The 17,594-nt window shown below is 46.8% G+C and overlaps 1 protein-coding gene across 3 annotated transcripts in view; it reads right to left on the bottom strand.

The window, feature by feature from the left end:
• RNF41 (ring finger protein 41) overlaps positions 1-14,326 on the bottom strand; it is a 59,061-nt gene extending 44,735 nt beyond the window's left edge. Inside the window, exon 1 of one of the 3 annotated variants that reach the window (XM_040425561.1) lies at positions 14,175-14,326. The gene's annotated coding sequence lies outside the window, so the exon portion shown is untranslated. Of the gene's footprint in view, positions 1-13,955; positions 14,086-14,174 lie in introns of those variants that run through there. The other 2 variants (XM_040425559.1, XM_040425560.1) reach the window with 2 other exon arrangements.
• Between the last annotated feature and the right edge of the window lie 3,268 nt (positions 14,327-17,594).

Genomic DNA, 17,594 nt, shown 5'->3' with positions numbered 1-17,594 from the left:
CTGATCTATGGTGCTGGTATCTAGAGCACTGATAACTTTGCTACCTGTGCAGCCCAGACATTTGGGCTTGTGGAGGAAAACATCCGAGTACACTGCACCAGCATGCCCCAGCTGAGCCTCTGATCAGTCTTCTGTCTCTCATCAGGTATAAAGGGCTCAGCCAGAGCACACTGGTGCAGTATGGAGGTTATGTTTTCCTCAGCATTTCTGGCTACATTATATTTTTAAAAATGGTGGGAAAACAGTTTTTTTAAATGGTGTACAAATCAGATAAATTTAAAAGTTGTCCAAGTTTGCTATTCATGCATGGAAGCCTGTTTTAGAGTAGACTAGTAACTGTTCCCTACATAAACAGCACTCAACATAATATATGCTGATGTATTTGAATTACTGGAACTTTGGTACGCCTACTCAGCTAAAAATATGCCTCGCAAATGCTAAGGGGAGCATTTTTTTTTACTCTTCCAGAAAAAGTTTAGCCCGACCTCTGTAGCCGAGTACAGCACTCCTCTCCGGAAATCCCATAGAAGTGAATGGTCGCATACACAACTGGCTGCTCCATTCATTTCAGGGGGATCCACGTGGCCCCTGTTCTCATGGTCAGCGGGTCCTAGCAGTAGTAAACGATTATTTTAGCAATAGAGTATTCTACCTATTTTTACAATTAATCAAGAACTCCAAAAAGGAAAAAATAAAATAAAAATTAAGACTGTTTTCCTTTATAAAAACTCAGAGCCCCTGCAATCATTCCCCAACACCCTTCGCTCTCCCCTGTGATCAGCTCACTTGCATCAGTTCCCCCCAGTGCCATCAGCTCCACTATCTCCCAGTGCAATCAGCATTCCCCCACCCCAGTGCCATGAGCTGCCCCCTTAAAGGGAACCCGTCACCGGGATTTTGGGTACAGAGCTGAGGACATGGTTGCTAGATGGCCGCTAGCACATCTGCAATACCCAGTCCCCATAGCTCTGTGTGCTTTTATTGTGTATAAAAAAAAAACTGATTTTATACATATGCAAATTAACCTGAGATGAGTCAGAGCTTGAAAATATGACTCTTCTCTGGTCACACAAGCAAGATATGACTTATGTTAATTTGCATATGTATCAAATCGATTTTTTTTACACAATAAAAGCACACAGAGCTATGGGGACTGGGTATTGCGGATGTTCTAGCGGCCATCTAGCAACCCATGTCCTCAGCTCTATACCCAAAATCCCGGTGACAGGTTCCCTTTAAGTTCCATCAGCTTGCCTTTCCTGTGGGGGCGCTGCTCCACAGCTCCTCAGTCTTCTCCGCACGCTGCACTGACGTCACACAGCATCGGGTCATAGTGCACGTATGCACTGTCAGGGCTGAAAGTGCAGCGCGGTACAGGCCAGCAGGTGACCACGGAGCGATAAGTAATAGCAAGCACTTCACTCCCGCTCTGTGGTCACATGACACAAACGAATCCTTGATGCAGAAAATTTGCATCGAATTACTCGATTCAATTGGGTAATAGTTTCAGCCCTAGACCCCACCAATCTAAAAGCTGTTCCCCATCCTGTGGACAGGGAATAAACTTAAGTGGAATACCCAGTAGCTCCATTGTGTAGTGGATGAGATCGTTATGCAGCGCTGCTCTCACTACATAATGGACGGAGCTGTATAGTTCCGTCCCCACAGCAGAACAGCTGATTGGAAGGGGTGCAGGGTGTCTGATGGTCTATCCTGAGGACAAAAATTATTGACCAAGTAGAGGGCCGGAAACTGAGACAAGTTATATTACAAAGATAAGTTGGATAAATTCCATTCTTTGTTGATTTCCTGCAGTGTTGTGGGACGAAAGAAAGCACTCTTCTTATAATGCCCCATTAAATTGGTTTTATGTCAATAAAGTGGAAACCATACCCAAGCATTATTGACACTGTATTAACAGGATGGCCAGGTATTCAGTCAGCTTGGAGACCAGAAAAATTATACAGAAAGGAATGTCTCAAGAGAAGTGTGAGGAAGTGATGATTACTGATAGAATTACTTCCTAAACCCCGAGGAGTCTTGTCCATCAAGGAACTAGATATGGAAGGTCAATCGAGTTTGCCCATATGGTAGGCAGTCAGAATAAATTCTGACATAAGGCTATATGCAGAGTGTGAACATTTTTGTTGCTACTCTAGCTTGTCTATTACCATAGTACTGTCAGCCCATGGCGATGTATAGTCCCACAGACATTTCCATATTGATATTTATCATATACACACACTGTAAAATGTAGGAGCCCCAGGCCACGTCTGCATGCAGTGGATTAGATGCGGATTATCAGTGCAGAATACATGTGAACTACACCCCATATAAGCGGTACAAAAAAAAAAAAAAAAAAAAAAAGTTAATAAATATGACTTGAGAATACACTAAAATATCTGTGGCCCTATGTAAAATGCATGGTCACTTATCGCCTGTGGGTGGATGGGCGTGCAAGTTCAGAACGGATCTGTTTGCATTATTCTTTTTTAAAAAAATAAATAAAAATTCTACGTCAAAACTGATCCGTCCTGAGTTACATTGAAAGCCAATGGGGGACAGAGGAGTTTTCAATTGCACCATATTGTGTCAGTGAAAACGGATTCGTCCCCATTGACTTACATTGTAAGTCGGACGGATCCGTTGGTCTCCGCATCGCCAGGCGGACATCAAAACGCTGCAGGCAGCGTTTTGTGTCTGCATCCAGAGTGGAATGGAGCCAAACTGATGCATTCAGAACGGATACTTTTCCATTCAGAATGCATTGGGGCTGAACTGATCCGTTTTGAACTGTTTGCGAGATCCCTGAAACAGATCTCACAAACGGAATTCAAAACGCCAGTGTGAAAGTAGCCTTACTGGTAGTTCAGTTTCCAGAGAATCCCTCATGACAACACAACAGGAGATTGCCCTTTGACCTTCTTGGAACAGGAAATAGAGGTTAAAAGCCCCCTTCCACCTCCACCCACCAGTGTTTCTCCAGATTACTACACCAGGATGGATGCAACCGATTAAAATCATAAGAAAATCTTATCTTAAAGGGAACCTGTCATCTGGATTTTGTGTATAGAGCTGAGGACATGGGTTGCTCATCCGCAATATCCAGTCCCCATAGCTCTGTGTGCTTTTATTGTGTAAACAAAAAAAAAAAAAAAAAAGGAGCTATGGGGACTGGGATGTGCTAGCGGCCATCTAGCAACCTATGTCCTCAGCTCTATACACTAAATCCAGGTGACAGGTTCCCTTTAATATTTACATAATAGTTAGTAAGGGAGGGAATGTATGCACTGTCCTGAAACACATGGCTTAATATTGCGATTGTGTTTCCTGAAAATGTGCTTGTGCCCGAGTCCCCATGAAGTTGCACAGGGAGGGGGAGGTTCTAACAAACCTCTCAGGGCCGACGCCTCCTTCTCCTCCCTAAAGAGCAGCACGGATAGTGTGATGTCTGAGGAAAAAGCTGCACCTCAGCAGCCATTTTTGAGAGTAATCTAAACGCCAGGAGTTAGTTCCATGTACCAGCCCATAGAAGGGAAAGATTATAGAAGATCCAGGCAATCCAGAGAGGAAGGCAACTGTTGTTTATCAGGCTCTAGTCTCCTTTGCATTAGGTGGAGAAATTCTAAGCTACAAGCTGCCCACCATAACCAAGGACAGAAAGGCCATCTGTCAGAATATAGCATTCCTAGAGAGGATACAGAAGTATATGATTATACAGTACAGTACAAATAGTACATCCCTCCAGCCTGGAGAAACCAGGGAGAAAGATCGATTGCTATAGAGTAAAACTACCCCTTATGCAACTTTTGGGAACTAACCTGAGCCATTGTAGAATCTGCCTTGCTGTAAATGATTTTTGCGCACATTGACGACCTTTGGATCAGCTTCAGTAAAGTACTTTGAATTTGTTAAGAGAACTGGTCTCATTGTGCAAACTTATCACCTATTTGCACCTTATGGTGCTAGCGTCACAAACACCAGGGACCCTGCCTACACGGCACCTCAACCACAATCTGGCAGGAATCCCTGTACAGCAGAGTGTACCCTGAAGGAACTGGTGCTAGCCTTCCCATCACTACACGCCACCCCAGGGAGCTACAGAACCCCCATCGGCCAACCAACACTCACCTCTGGCAGGGTCGCTGCAAGTACGGGTCCGGTCATAAGGGAATCTCTGAAAAACCAAATTACTGGTAAATCTAATTCCTATTTTCCAGCTCATCCCTCATGACAGCACAACAGGAGACGTACCAAATTATAATTTAGGGGGGGGAGAACAAGTCTAAAAAGGACAACATCTTAGATATTTATTATTAGAAGTGAAGAAGACACACACACACACACACACACACACACTTTTTGATTCTGCCAGAAAACAATCTTGATGACAGAATCCAGTTGCAACTCTGAAATTTCTTTATCTGCATCCTTGATCGACAGACCTACCTCTGTTTATAGACTTAAATACTTAGAGGAAGAATAAATTGTCTTATTAAAACATCGGCAATAAATAGGATGCCCTTTACCTCTAAGCCTAGTCTATATGGCAAGTACCATTGCGTAAAAACGACTCGCTCTAAAACCAGATAAAAATATTAAAAATGTACTGTAGACCCCCATTGCAGTTCATTCCCAAGAGCTTAAAGGGAACCCGTCACCAGGATTTTGTGTATAGAGCTGAGGACATGGGATCCTGGATGGCCGCTAGCACATCCGCAATATCCAGTCCCCATAGCTCTGTGAGCTTTTATTGCGTAAAAAAAAGCAGATTTGATACATATGCAAATTAACCTGAGATGAGTCCTGTATGTGAGATGAGTCAGGGACAGGACTCCTCTCAGGTTCATTTGCATATGTATCAAATCGGTATTTTTACACAATAAAAGCACACAGATATGGGGACTGGGTATTGCGGATGTGCTAGCGGCCATCTAGAAACCCATGTCCTCAGCTCTATACACAAAATCCCAGTGACAGGTTCCCTTTAATTGCTATAATCTGATAAACAACTAAAACGCCGGATGTCTACAAGGTATATAAGAAACCGAGCCAAGCTGACAGCACTGGCACATGGCAGACATGGACATCAACGATGAGGTAACCAAACTAACTTCATACCGATGCAGGACAAGCTTGGGATCCCGTGTTGGTATGAACTCAAGGGAGAAGAAAGGAGAAAGCCCTCCTGACGAAACCAGGCCAACCGAGAACCCACCTGCCTGCATAGCTTCAAAGTTCAGAAGTAGTCTTAAGGGTTTCACAAGATCTTTACATGGCACTAGCCAGGAGACACCGGGACTGAGGAGTGACAAAGGATTATAGGACCTGTGCAGCGTGCATAGCCACAGCTATATGTGTAAAAATGGCTGTAAGTGTCAATGTGGACAGAGGAATGCAGTGTCGCTATTGCAGTTTGTAGCTCCCTGGGTTGGTGTGCAGTGAGGGGAGTCTCCTTCCCGGAGGAGAGAGGTGCCCTTGAGTTTATGGGTATTAGGTGCAATGAAGGCAGGGTCCCTAATGTTCGTGAAATCAGCACCCTTAGGCTACTTTCACACTAGCGTTCGGAGCGGGTCCGTCTGATGTTTTATCAGACAGATCCGCTCCTATAATGCAAACGCTTGCATCCGTTCAGAACGGATCCGTTTGCATAACAGTTTATTTCAGATCTGATTTTTCACTTCGGAAAACTCAGATCCGACAGTATATTCTAAACACAGAAGCGTTCCCATGGTGATGGGGACGCTTCAAGTTAGAATATACTGAGAACTGTGTACATGACTGCCCCCTGCTGCCTGGCAGATGCTGCCAGGCAGCAGGGGGCAGACCCCCCCCCCCCCCTCCTGTATTTAACTTATTGGTGGCCAGTGCGGCCCCCCCTCCCTCCCCAGTATTAATTGTAACCAGTGCGGCCCCCCTCCCTCTATATTAATCGGTGGCCAGTGCGGATATTAAATATGAGCAGTGCGGTCTCCCCCTCCCTCCCTCCCCAGTATTAAATATGAGCAGTGCGGTCTCCCCCTCCCTCCCTCCCCAGTATTAAATATGAGCAGTGCGGTCTCCCCCTCCCTCCCTCCCCAGTATTAAATATGAGCAGTGCGGTCTCCCCCTCCCTCCCTCCCCAGTATTAAATATGAGCAGTGCGGTCTCCCCCTCCCTCCCTCCCTCCCCAGTATTAAATATGAGCAGTGCGGTCTCCCCCTCCCTCCCTCCCTCCCCAGTATTAAATATGAGCAGTGCGGTCTCCCCCTCCCTCCCTCCCCAGTATTAAATATGAGCAGTGCGGTCTCCCCCTCCCTCTATTCATTGGTGGCCAGTGCGGATTCAAAGTATTGTGATCAGTGCGGCCTCTCCTCTCCCCCCCCCCCCCCCCCCCATCATTGGTGGCAGCGGAGAGTACCGATCGGAGTCCCAGTTTAAATCGCTGGGGCTCCGATCGGTTACTATGGCAGCCAAGACGCTATTGCAGTCTTGGCTGCCATGGTTACTTAGCAACAAATAGAATCATTATACTTGCCTGAAGAGCTGCGATGTCTGTGACCGGCCGGGAGCTCCTCCTACTGGTAAGTGAAAGGTCTGTGCGGCGCATTGCCTATAGACCTGTCACTTACCAGTAGGAGGAGCTCCAGGCCGGTCACATAGATCGCAGCTCTTCAGGTAAGTATAATGCTGCTATTTGTTGCTAAGTAACCATGGCAGCCAAGACTGCAATAGCGTCTTGGCTGCCATGGTAACCGATCGGAGCCCCAGCGATTTAAACTGGGACTCCGATCGGTACTCTCCGCTGCCACCAATGATTGGGGGGGGGGGGGGGGAGAGAGAGAGGAGAGGCCGCACTGATCACAATACTTTGAATCCGCACTGGCCACCAATGAATAGAGGGAGGGGGAGGCCGCACTGCTCATATTTAATACTGGGGAGGGAGGGAGGGGGAGACTGCACTGCTCATATTTAATTATTTAATATCCGCACTGGCCACCGATGAATATAGAGGGAGGGGGGCCGCACTGGTTACAATTAATACTGGGGAGGGAGGGGGGGGGGGCCGCACTGGCCACCAATAAGTTAAATACAGGGGGGGGGGGGACTGCCCCCTGCTGCCTGGCAGGTGCTGCCAGGCAGCAGGGGGCAGTCATGTACACAGTTCTCAGTATATTCTAACTTGAAGCGTCTGTGTTATATTCTAACTTGAACGCCTCTGTGTTAGAATATACTGTCGGATTTGAGTTTCACGATGTAACTCAAATCCGATGGTATATTCTAACAGAGGCGTTCCCATGGTGATTGGGACGCTTCAAGTTAAAATATACCATCGGATTGGAGAAAACTCCGATCTGATGGTATAATCCTGACTTTACATTGAAAGTCAATGGGGGACGGATCCGTTTGAAATTGCACCATATTGTGTCAATGTCAAACGGATCCGTCCCCATTGACTTGCATTGTAAGTCTGGACGGATCCGTTTGGCTCTGCACGGCCAGGCGGACACAAAAACGCTGCAAGCTGCGTTCGGGTGTCCGCCTGCTGAGCGGAGCGGAGGCCAAACGGTGCCAAACTGATGCATTCTGAGCGGATCCGCATCCACTCAGAATGCATTGGGGCAGTACGGATCCGTTCGGGGCCGCTTGTGAGAGCCTTCAAACGGAACTCACAAGCGGAGCCGCGAACGCTAGTGTGAAAGTAGCCTTAGGTGCAAATAGGTAGAATAACAGAAATTTTAGAGTTTAGTTGGGCACAAGTTGACATTTACTGAAAATCACTTGTCGTGAGGTAGACATACCAATTTATTGCCATAGAAGGGAAAGCTGTAATCCATACAGGAATTCCCAGCCAGGATGGTGCTGCCTCCCATATAACAGGTCTGGGTAGGAACTTTCCTAAATGTCAGTGCTCTGGTCACACTAATGTTCCTTTAACTTCAGGCTGACCCATACTACTAGCTCCAGGTGTAGAGTAGACTATACCCTAAAAATCACATGGCCCGTACACATACATGTCTTGCACGCCTTGAATTACATACAATTTCCATTAATATGGTCCATGGAGGAATGTGGCTCCAAATACAGCTTTGAGCTAAACTGTAGATCGTGAATAGGCACTGTCGGGGAACAACCTCCTGTTGTGCTGTCATGAGGGATGAACTGAAAAAAGTGTTTTATTTCGGGAACCCCCCCCCCCCCTCTTATGCAATGAAAGGTGTCAGCAGTACTGATCAGCGAGAGGGATGGGAGAGGTGGGGGCGTCTGCACTGTTATTTATATTTAGTACCGATGTTTCCAGATATGCTATGGTACATTGTGAATCATCAGTTTACAGATTATACCGTACACCACTATGGTGCGAACATGGCCTTGCTGTGAAGCAACTTACATGCAGCTCCCACCTCCCCACGGCTGGTTTACACAGATATATTAAAGGGGTTGTCTCACTTCAGCAGATGGCATTTATCATGTAGAGATGTTAATACAAAGAAATTACTAATGTATTGTGATTGTCTATACTGCTTCCTTTGCTGGCTGGATTCATTTTTCCATCACATTATACACCGCTTGTTACCATGGTTACGATCACCCTGTAATCCAGCATTAGTGGCCATTAGGGATGAGCATTCGGTTATGCATTCAGTCATGGAATTGCCTTATGGTCTGTGGTAATGGGATGCATAACGCAGTTCCCATTATACCACAACCCAATGAATTTCAAAATATGAAATTTGCTCATCCCTGGTGGCCATGCTTTCACACTATAGGAAAAAAAAAAAAAAAGCACAGGCCTCTCTGGTGGCTGGGACTGCGAGGGTCCGCATAGTCCAGCATTTTTTTCTATAGTGTGCAAGCATGTCCACCACTGCTGGAATGCAGGATGGTCGACTCGTAACCATAGAAACGAGCAGTGTATAATGTGATGGAAACATTAATCCAGCCGGCAAAGGAGGCAATATGGACAATCACAATACATTAGTAAGTGTCTTGTATTAACTTTGTCTATATGATAAGTGCCACTTGCTGGGGTGAGACAACCCGTTTAAATAGGGGTATTTCACACAAATACAGTGCAGGCAGTTACCACAATGCAAACCGTGGCAGTGGGGATAAACGCACAAAACTATTTAATGTGGCTGATAGCCACGCGTCTATTACAGTGGTATTCTGGTTATAACACATTATTCCCCATTTCCTGGAAAGGGGATAACTGTTAGATTGGTGGACCACCACTGTTCCCGAGAATGGGGGTCCCATGTCCTCCATTTGAATGGAGCAGTGGTCAAGCATGCTCACTGCCGCTCCAATCAATGAGATGGCTGAGCACTGTACAGTGCAACCTCTGGCAGTTCCCTACAGCCGAACTGAGCGGGAGGGCGAATGCTTGACCTGTTGCTCCATTCATATGGGGGAACCCTAGACCCCTGCTGGAGCCCCCACGATCTAACAGTTACCCCTATCCAGTGGATAGTGAACACGAACACAAACACTGCTGAAGTCACCACTGCAGCAGCCACGTGCCCAGGTCAACACATCAATGCTGAAGGCCGGTATACAAAAAGGTGGGCTAGTGACCGAAGTGTAGGCACGAAAGCAGCTATTGACAAGTTAGGGCAAGCCAAGATCAGCGTTAGAGGCTTTGTTCACCATCTACGTCACAGATTCCATTAGACAGGACAAAAAATTCCTGCATTCAGGACTTTTGTCTGGGTCAGTTATTTTCCCTACCGGACATTTCCATTATTTCTATTGTTCTGCTACTCTAACGTGAACACGGCCTAATATGAGCAGACGTCAGTGTTTTTGGCGGATCCGTTTTATGTGGACCGCAAAACACATACGGTCGTATGCATAAGCCCTTAGTGTAAAAGCACATGGAACTACAATGCAGATATCATGGGGGGTTTTTTGCAATCCGTATACGGAACCATTCATTTCAATGGGTTCCGCAAAAAAAAAAAAAAAAAAAAAAAACACACACACACTGAAACAATGCATCGGTGAAAAATGGACCACAAAACACTGAAAAAGCCATACGGTCGTGTGAAAGAGGCCTTACTGAATGAGGCTTGTTCACACTGGTGCTTTGGCTTTCCATTGTTCTGCTCCACTGTAGGAGCACAGCAACAAAAATACCAGAGGCTCCAGGTCTCTGGCATAATGGACAAATGGTGTGCCAACAAACTGACTATATGGAGAGAAGGTCAGAAGATGCAGGAGACATCTAGAAGAGCGTTTCGGCGGGGTGGCTCCAGATAAGGCACCGTGCACACAAGCGCATCTTTGTGATCCACAAAATATGGACTGGACTTCAACGGGTCCGCATTTTGCAGACAAGTACAGGACACGTGCTATCTTTCTGTGGAATGTCCATATGGATGCAGAAAGCAGGCAGAGGATACATGCGCTTTCTGCTTCTATATAGTCGCAAATTGCAGACCACGCACCAATTGAAAACAATGGGTCCTCAAAGTGTGGACCATATCCGTATTTTGCTGATCCACGATTTACGTACCACAAAACGAACAGTCATGCGCATGGCGCCCAAGTCAGAGTACTTCACTGAATGAACGCCCAGCAGACATTAGCACATAACACCTGCATGAACAATTTGCTCAGGTAGGATTCTAATATCACAGCAAATATGGCGATGTTCCAGCAAATATCCCCCAAGACCCATTTAGCATTGGTTCAGCAATGGGCTCCTTACGTTCATGACCTACTTCAGAGGTATTCAAACCTGTATACTTTAATGCATGTCCTACATTAAGAAAAAAAATATTACCGGGTGGTCGGACAGTGTGTAAAACAACAATCCCCTCACCTGAGCAGTGACGTGTGCATGAATGGCGCACACAACCACTAAGCAGTCACATGACATTTATGCCCATCACTGCCGAGGCCATTAGGGAGTTTTCTTCTTTTATACACAGTCTGTCCTGTGAACACTTGACTAACCTGGGTCATGGTGACACAAACATGTCATCACTCGGCCTAGGAAAAGCAGAGAGAAGGTTATGATGCTCACAGGAGCTTGTCGGCAGGGGTACTCGGGGTCAGACCACCCCAGATTAGATACTGATGACCTATCCTGAGGATAGGTAGTCAGTATAAAAATCTCAGAAAACCCTTTAAAGGGGTTATCCAGGAAGTAATATTGATGACTTATCCTCAGCATAGGTCATCAACATCAGATTGGTGGGAGTCCAACAACCAGCTCAGCGCAGTTAATGGAGGCCGTGCGCTCTGAGCACTGCAGCCTCTTCGGTCATGTGATGTCACCGTACATTGGTCACATGGCCTATGTCTACTGGTCACATTACCTATTCAAGTCAATGGGGCCAAGCTGCAATAGCAAGCACAGCCATTATACGATGTACGGCGCTATGCTTGGTAAGCGCCCAGGAGGCCACTACGCTCACCAGTGGTCTGGTGAGGGCTGCAGCTTCCTGAAACAGCTGATTGTGGGGGGTGCTGGGACTCAGACCCCCGCAGATGTGATACTGCTGACCTATCCTGTCTGACCATGGCAGCCCGACTCGCAGCACCCCTGCAGATCAGCCGTTAGAAGACACCAGCCCGTTCCTGGGCCAGAGACGTCATGGGTCACATGACCAAGACGCAGCTCAGTCCCATTTAAGTGAACGAGGCAGAGCTGCAATACAACGTACAGTGCTGTCCGGGGGTCGCATTGCCCACCAGAGTGCCACAGCCTCTTCAAACAGCTGCTCGGTGGGGTTCAGAGGAGTCAAACCTCAGGATAGGTCAAAACTATTAAACACTCAGAGAAACCCTTTAAATTAGGTTTTCCTGTGGCTCTAAACAGCACAGTAGTCTACTCAAGACACAGGGTTATGTTCACATCCACAACTCCATGTAGCGATATCTTCCCACAGGGTGGACATGTCAGCGTAACCGTGAAGTCACAAGTTCCATCAGGCACCGCGGTGAGGTTTCCATTTATACCACTGATGTGAACACAGCCTAAACCTAAGAGACATAAGCCAAATTCACACACGTGTCAGGGGCGTTGCTAGGTTAAAACATTCAGGGCCTGGGCCCCCGATGTTTTGTCCCAGGCCCTGAATATCCTGACTGCCAGATACAACTGTATTGCCGTCCTCAGGACGGCAATACAATTGAATCCAATAACCTGCAAGAGCTGAAGGACCTGTGGTGACATCACAGGGGATGTGATCAGTTCTAAATGCAGTAGCTGAAAAGGACCTGCGATGATGTCACCATTCTGTGACCAGTGCAGGAGAGCACGGCTCAGCAGTGAAGAGAAGTCCTGGGAAGAAGCTGTGATGATGTCTGCTACATGAGGAGAGGTAAGTGAAGGGAGAGGCAGAGCTATGCTGGGAGTTGTGGTTATTTAACTGGGAATGTATGTTAGGGCTGTAGGGAGGGAAGTTATTTACATGGGACTGAAAATTGAGGGGGTGATGTTATGTACAATGGGACTATGTTGAAGGTGGCTGTGGAAGGGAGTGATATTTACACAGGACTGAATGTTGAGGGGTAATGTTATTTACATGGGGCTGTATGTTGAAGGCGGCATGGAAGGGGGTGATGCTATTTATATGGGACAGTATATTGGAGGGGGCTGGAGAGGTGGTGTGATATTTACATGGGACTATGAGGGAGGGAAATAATATTTATATGGGACTGTATGGTGGAGGGGCTGAGGAATTATTATTTCAGAGGACACTAAACAGAGGAATATTACTACAGGGGGCATTATAAATACTGGGGCACTTCAGGGTGAGCATGATAACAGTAGGGGGAGATATAAATATGGGGGCACTTTAAAGGGAACCTGTCACCGGGATTTTGTGTATAGAGCTCAGGACATGGGTTGCTAGATGGCCGCAAGCACATCCGCAATATCCAGTCCCCATAGCTCTGTGTGCTTTTATTGTGTAAAAAAAAATGATTTGATACATATGCAAATTAACCTGAGATGAGTCCTGTCCCTCACTCATCTCACGTACAGGACTCATCTCAGGGTAATTTGCATATGTATCTAATCGGTTTTTTTACACAATAAAAGCACACAGAGCTATGGGGACTGGATATTGCGGATGAGCTAGCGGCCATCTAGCAACCCATGTCCTCAGCTCTATACACAAAATCCCAGTGACAGGTTCCCTTTAAATCCAGGGGACATTAGGCATTCTTCTTACTACTGGGGGCTCTATAAGAGGGTCTTATAGATCCACCTTCTTTCTACTAAGAGCACTGTGGGGACTTATTACTACTGAGGGGTCTGTAGGGAGCTTTATTACCACTGGGGGGACAATAGTGGGCCTTATTTCTACTGGGGGGGCTCTGCAAGGGCATTATTAATACTGGAAGGCTCTTCTACTAATGGAGGAGAGCACTATCACTGTTGGGGGGGGGGCCGTATTACTAATGAGGGCATGCTAGAAGGGAATTACTATTGGTGGGACTATGAGGAGCACTATTACTATGGGGAAGATTATCTGTATGGCACTCATTTTTCTTCAGAATTGTATTCGGGGGGTACAGAAAAGTGAGGAACCCAAGATGTTTGTGTGTCACACTCTGCAGAGACGAGGCGCCTGAGAGAAGTTGTCCGGACCGAATGGAGAAGATGATGACAGAGAAGATATACATCAGAGGAGACGTCACCTGGGAGACCCTGGATGTGACAGGTATTGCTGTATAGCAAGTACAGTAAAATGTCTTCAGTGCTAGTGTTTGCGGTGCTAGTGGTGGGGGTTGGGGTCGGTTGGTCGACCTAGAGAATTGGTCAATATGCATTGGGCCCCGAATCTATTGAGACCCTAGTAACGCCCCTGCACACACAGAAACAAGTGCATTATAGGAAACCTTCAACCTATGCAATAAATGCATATAGTCTGGCAGGATATTACCCCAGCCTCTGACAGCAGCAGTGTCACAGGCCAGGACACCCGACCTGCTCTCCTCCTGCACACAGCACTCACTTCAGACGCCATAACACACAGGGGTGCAGAGGAAACACTCCAAAGTGCTGTCCATAGAAGTTAGCTCGTCCTCCTCCTCCCCCCCCGGCCAGGCTCCCTGCACAACAACATCCTCGCGGAGTTTTCCCCACCTGCCCGAAGATTTACTTCCTTCAGGGGCCTCTCCAAGCTCCTCAGCCAGGAAGGCGAGCACTTCAAAGGGGAGCCGCATTAACTCACCGTAACTATCCCCGACCCCAACGGAGCGGACGCCGCCTCTCCCGGGGCAGGGAGACTCCAAAGCCCGGGCGCTCCGTCTCTCCGTTTGCCCCTGACAGAGGCTGACGCCACCACCGGTCTCTCAGCTCTGCTGCTATGCAACCCACAGCCAAGTCACGCCCGTCCGTCCCGTGACTAATAGAAGACATTACCCAATGATATGGCAGAATTCTGTAGAGTGGGCGTGGCCTTTGCACTAGCTGGCGAATTAGAAACAGGAAAGGGGAAAAAGGCGGGGAAAAAGGCGTCGCTGTGTCCTGAGAGAAGGGAGAACCTTTAACTCATTCCTGTGCTTATGACGTAGCAGGGCTGCCGGCCAATCAGAGCGTAGTTGCTAGTCAATTGTTTCTATACGTCACCGGCTCGTACGCCCACAGAGTTCTAATTACGGCTCACTGTAAATTGTGGCCGCCATCTTGGTTCTTTCCATTCATTGGTTGCAGGGGGAGCTTCCTTGTTCCGGGGGATAATTATTGTGGGCTGTGCATTATTTGCCGCTTTTCTATGTGACATTTACCTCATGTCAGGGAGACTCCTCAGCTGCAGGTGTAATTATGGGATTGAAGTGTGACTAGGAACACCAGCCTCTGATGATGATGCCAGTGGGCACAGGTGTACCTAATGATGGATGGCTGTGTCATACATCCAGATCGGTCACGACTGTCGGCAGTACCACCGGTCAGTGCTGCTCTTACCATCATAATGCCTAATGGCTGGTGTCTGTCCTCCCTGAGGTCGCCTTAGGACACCTGCATTACGGTTTGACAGGTGTACCGCCCCCAAACTCCCCACCTGTCCTCAGAACAGGTGTGACAGACTGTCCGTCAGCGCAGTGTGACCCTATTCATCAAGAGAGGGCACGGCCTGTGAGTGAATCTTCTCAAATAGATGGAAAACAATGCTAGGTCAGACGTGCTGGATTGTCCTATGATGGCCACCAACTGGGCGACAGACCCCCACCAACTTACAACGGGTCAGTGGGATTCTCATCACAGAGTTTGCCATTTTGATGGGAAGGTTAGCACTGCATGCCTCGCTGTTTTTCTCAATAAAGGCGATGTACTGCTTTGGAGGCAATTTTTTTTTTTTATAATTGCATGTTACTCATTTTTGGCAAAAAATTATTTTTTCAAATGGCCTTTATTAAAAATATTGAGCTGTTCAGTCACAAAGGGTTAACAGTTTTTCTAGCTGTGTGACTGGGGCAGGTTATCTTCTAAACCTTATTTAGGCCACCTTCTTATCACAGTAAGATAAGGATTGAGCTTTGAGGAGTGTTTATAATGTGAGCGAGCAGAGATAAGGAAACCACCTGCTCCTCAGATGACTGAAAAGACAGAAAATCCACAGGCTGCTACCAGAGCATGTCAGCTCTGTACAGAGAAAAGGACGCCATATTTTTAATAAAGACCAAATTAAACAATGATTTTTTTTGCTCAAAATGAGTACAATGCAATAATAATAAAAAAATCCCCCCAAAGGTGTATATAACCTTTAAATATGACAAACTCGGTGACAGAGGCTCCGAACCCCCTGAGGACAAATTGTACTTTCTAAATAAAGGAAGCATTTAGGCCTCTTTCACATGGGCGTCACAGATTTTGTCCGGATGCCTTGCGGCAAACCCGCGCGAGTAGGCACGCAATTTCAGTCAGTTTTGTCTGCGATTGCGTTCCGTTCAGTTTTTTTCCGCGCGAGTGCAATGCGTTTTGCACGCGCATGATAAAAAACTGAATGTGGTACCCAGACCCCACTGAAGTTCGGGTTTGGGTTAGGCGTTTTGTTGATTTTATTATTTTAACATGGTTATAAGGGAAAATAATAGCATTCTTAATACAGAATGCTTACTAAAATGTCGATTGAGGGGTTAAAAAACAAAAAAACTCACCTCATCCACTTGATCGAGCAGCCGGTATCGTCTTCTTTCTTCTTCCTGCAGGACCTGCAAAAGGACCTTCGATGACGTCAGGTCCTTCCATCTTCATTCAGCAGGACCTGAGCTGATGTGGTGAGCGCGATGACGTCATCGAACGTCCTTTTGCAGGTCCTGCAGGAAGAAGAAAGACGACAATACTGGCTACATGATCAAGTGGATGATGAGAGTTTATTTTTTAACCCCTCAATGGACATTTTAGTTAGATTCTGTACTAAGAATGCAATTATTTTCCCTTATAACCATGTTAGAAGGGAAAATAATACAGTAAATTGACTTGAATGGGGTCCGGGGTTGCTCATCCCTATTTACTAACATCATCTCCTAGCAACCATGCGTGAAAAATCGCACCACATCCGCACTTGCTTGCGGATGCTTGCGATTTTCACGCAGCCCCATTAATTTCTATGGGGCCTGCGTTGCGTGAAAAACACAGAATATAGAACCTGCTGCGGTTTTCACGCAACGCACAAGTGATGTGTAAAAAACAACGCTCATGTACACAGCCGCATTAAAATGATTGGGTCAGGATTCAGTGCGGGTGCACGGTCCGTAAAAACCAAGCCTGCCGTCCTGCTGAGTGCACGGCATCATTGGTTTCTATAACTCCTTGTGCTTCGTTCCGCCGCTGCTGTACAGTCATACACTCGTATAGATCATACGAGTGTTTTACTGTACAGCAGCGGCGGAACGAAGCTCACGGCGTCATAGCAAAAAATGACGTCGTACACTCAGCAGGACGGGTTTTCACGGACCGTGTGAATGAGGCCTTATTTTTTTTTTGTTATTACAGGGATAGGGGGTGATTTTTTTAATTTTATTTACACATATTTTAAGTCCCCCTTAGGGGACTTGAACATGCAATCGTTGGATCGCTTGTCCCATAGACTGCAATGAATTACCATTGCAGCCTATTGAATGTTCAGGGCTCCACAGGAACTATCACTGTGGAAGTCTTGCATCCTTCAGGCTGGGTTCACACTTGAGCGTTTTACAGCGCGTTCAAACGCGCTGTAAAACGCTCAACACATGAAAACCAATGCTTCCCTATGGCCCTGGTTCTCACTTGAGCGTTTTACAGCGCGTTTGAACGCGCTGAAAAACGCCCTACGCTCAAACAAGTTCTTGAGCTTCTTTGGGGCGTTTTGACGCGCGTTTGTGGCCATAGGACACTGCAGTCAATCACACAAACGCGCGTCAAACGCGCGTTTACTATTGCAAAAAACAGGCATAAAAACGCGCGACAAAAACGCACGTTAAACGCGCATATCAAATACGCTCAGGTCTGAACCCAGCCTCAGAGCGACCCAGGCTACCACAAGGAATGAATCGCTCTGCCAGTTATGGCCAATCACAGACATTGTCTGTGGTGTTTGCTGTTTAGAGCAGCAGAAACCTGGCAGCTATGTGTACAATGGGTCAGGGGGAAGCGGTTGGCGTTTTCATAG

This window comes from Bufo bufo, chromosome 3, assembly GCF_905171765.1.
Source record: "Bufo bufo chromosome 3, aBufBuf1.1, whole genome shotgun sequence".
Lineage (NCBI taxonomy): Eukaryota > Metazoa > Chordata > Amphibia > Anura > Bufonidae > Bufo > Bufo bufo.
Note: the sequence above shows the minus strand (reverse complement) of the source record. Positions and strands in the feature narration are given on the sequence as shown.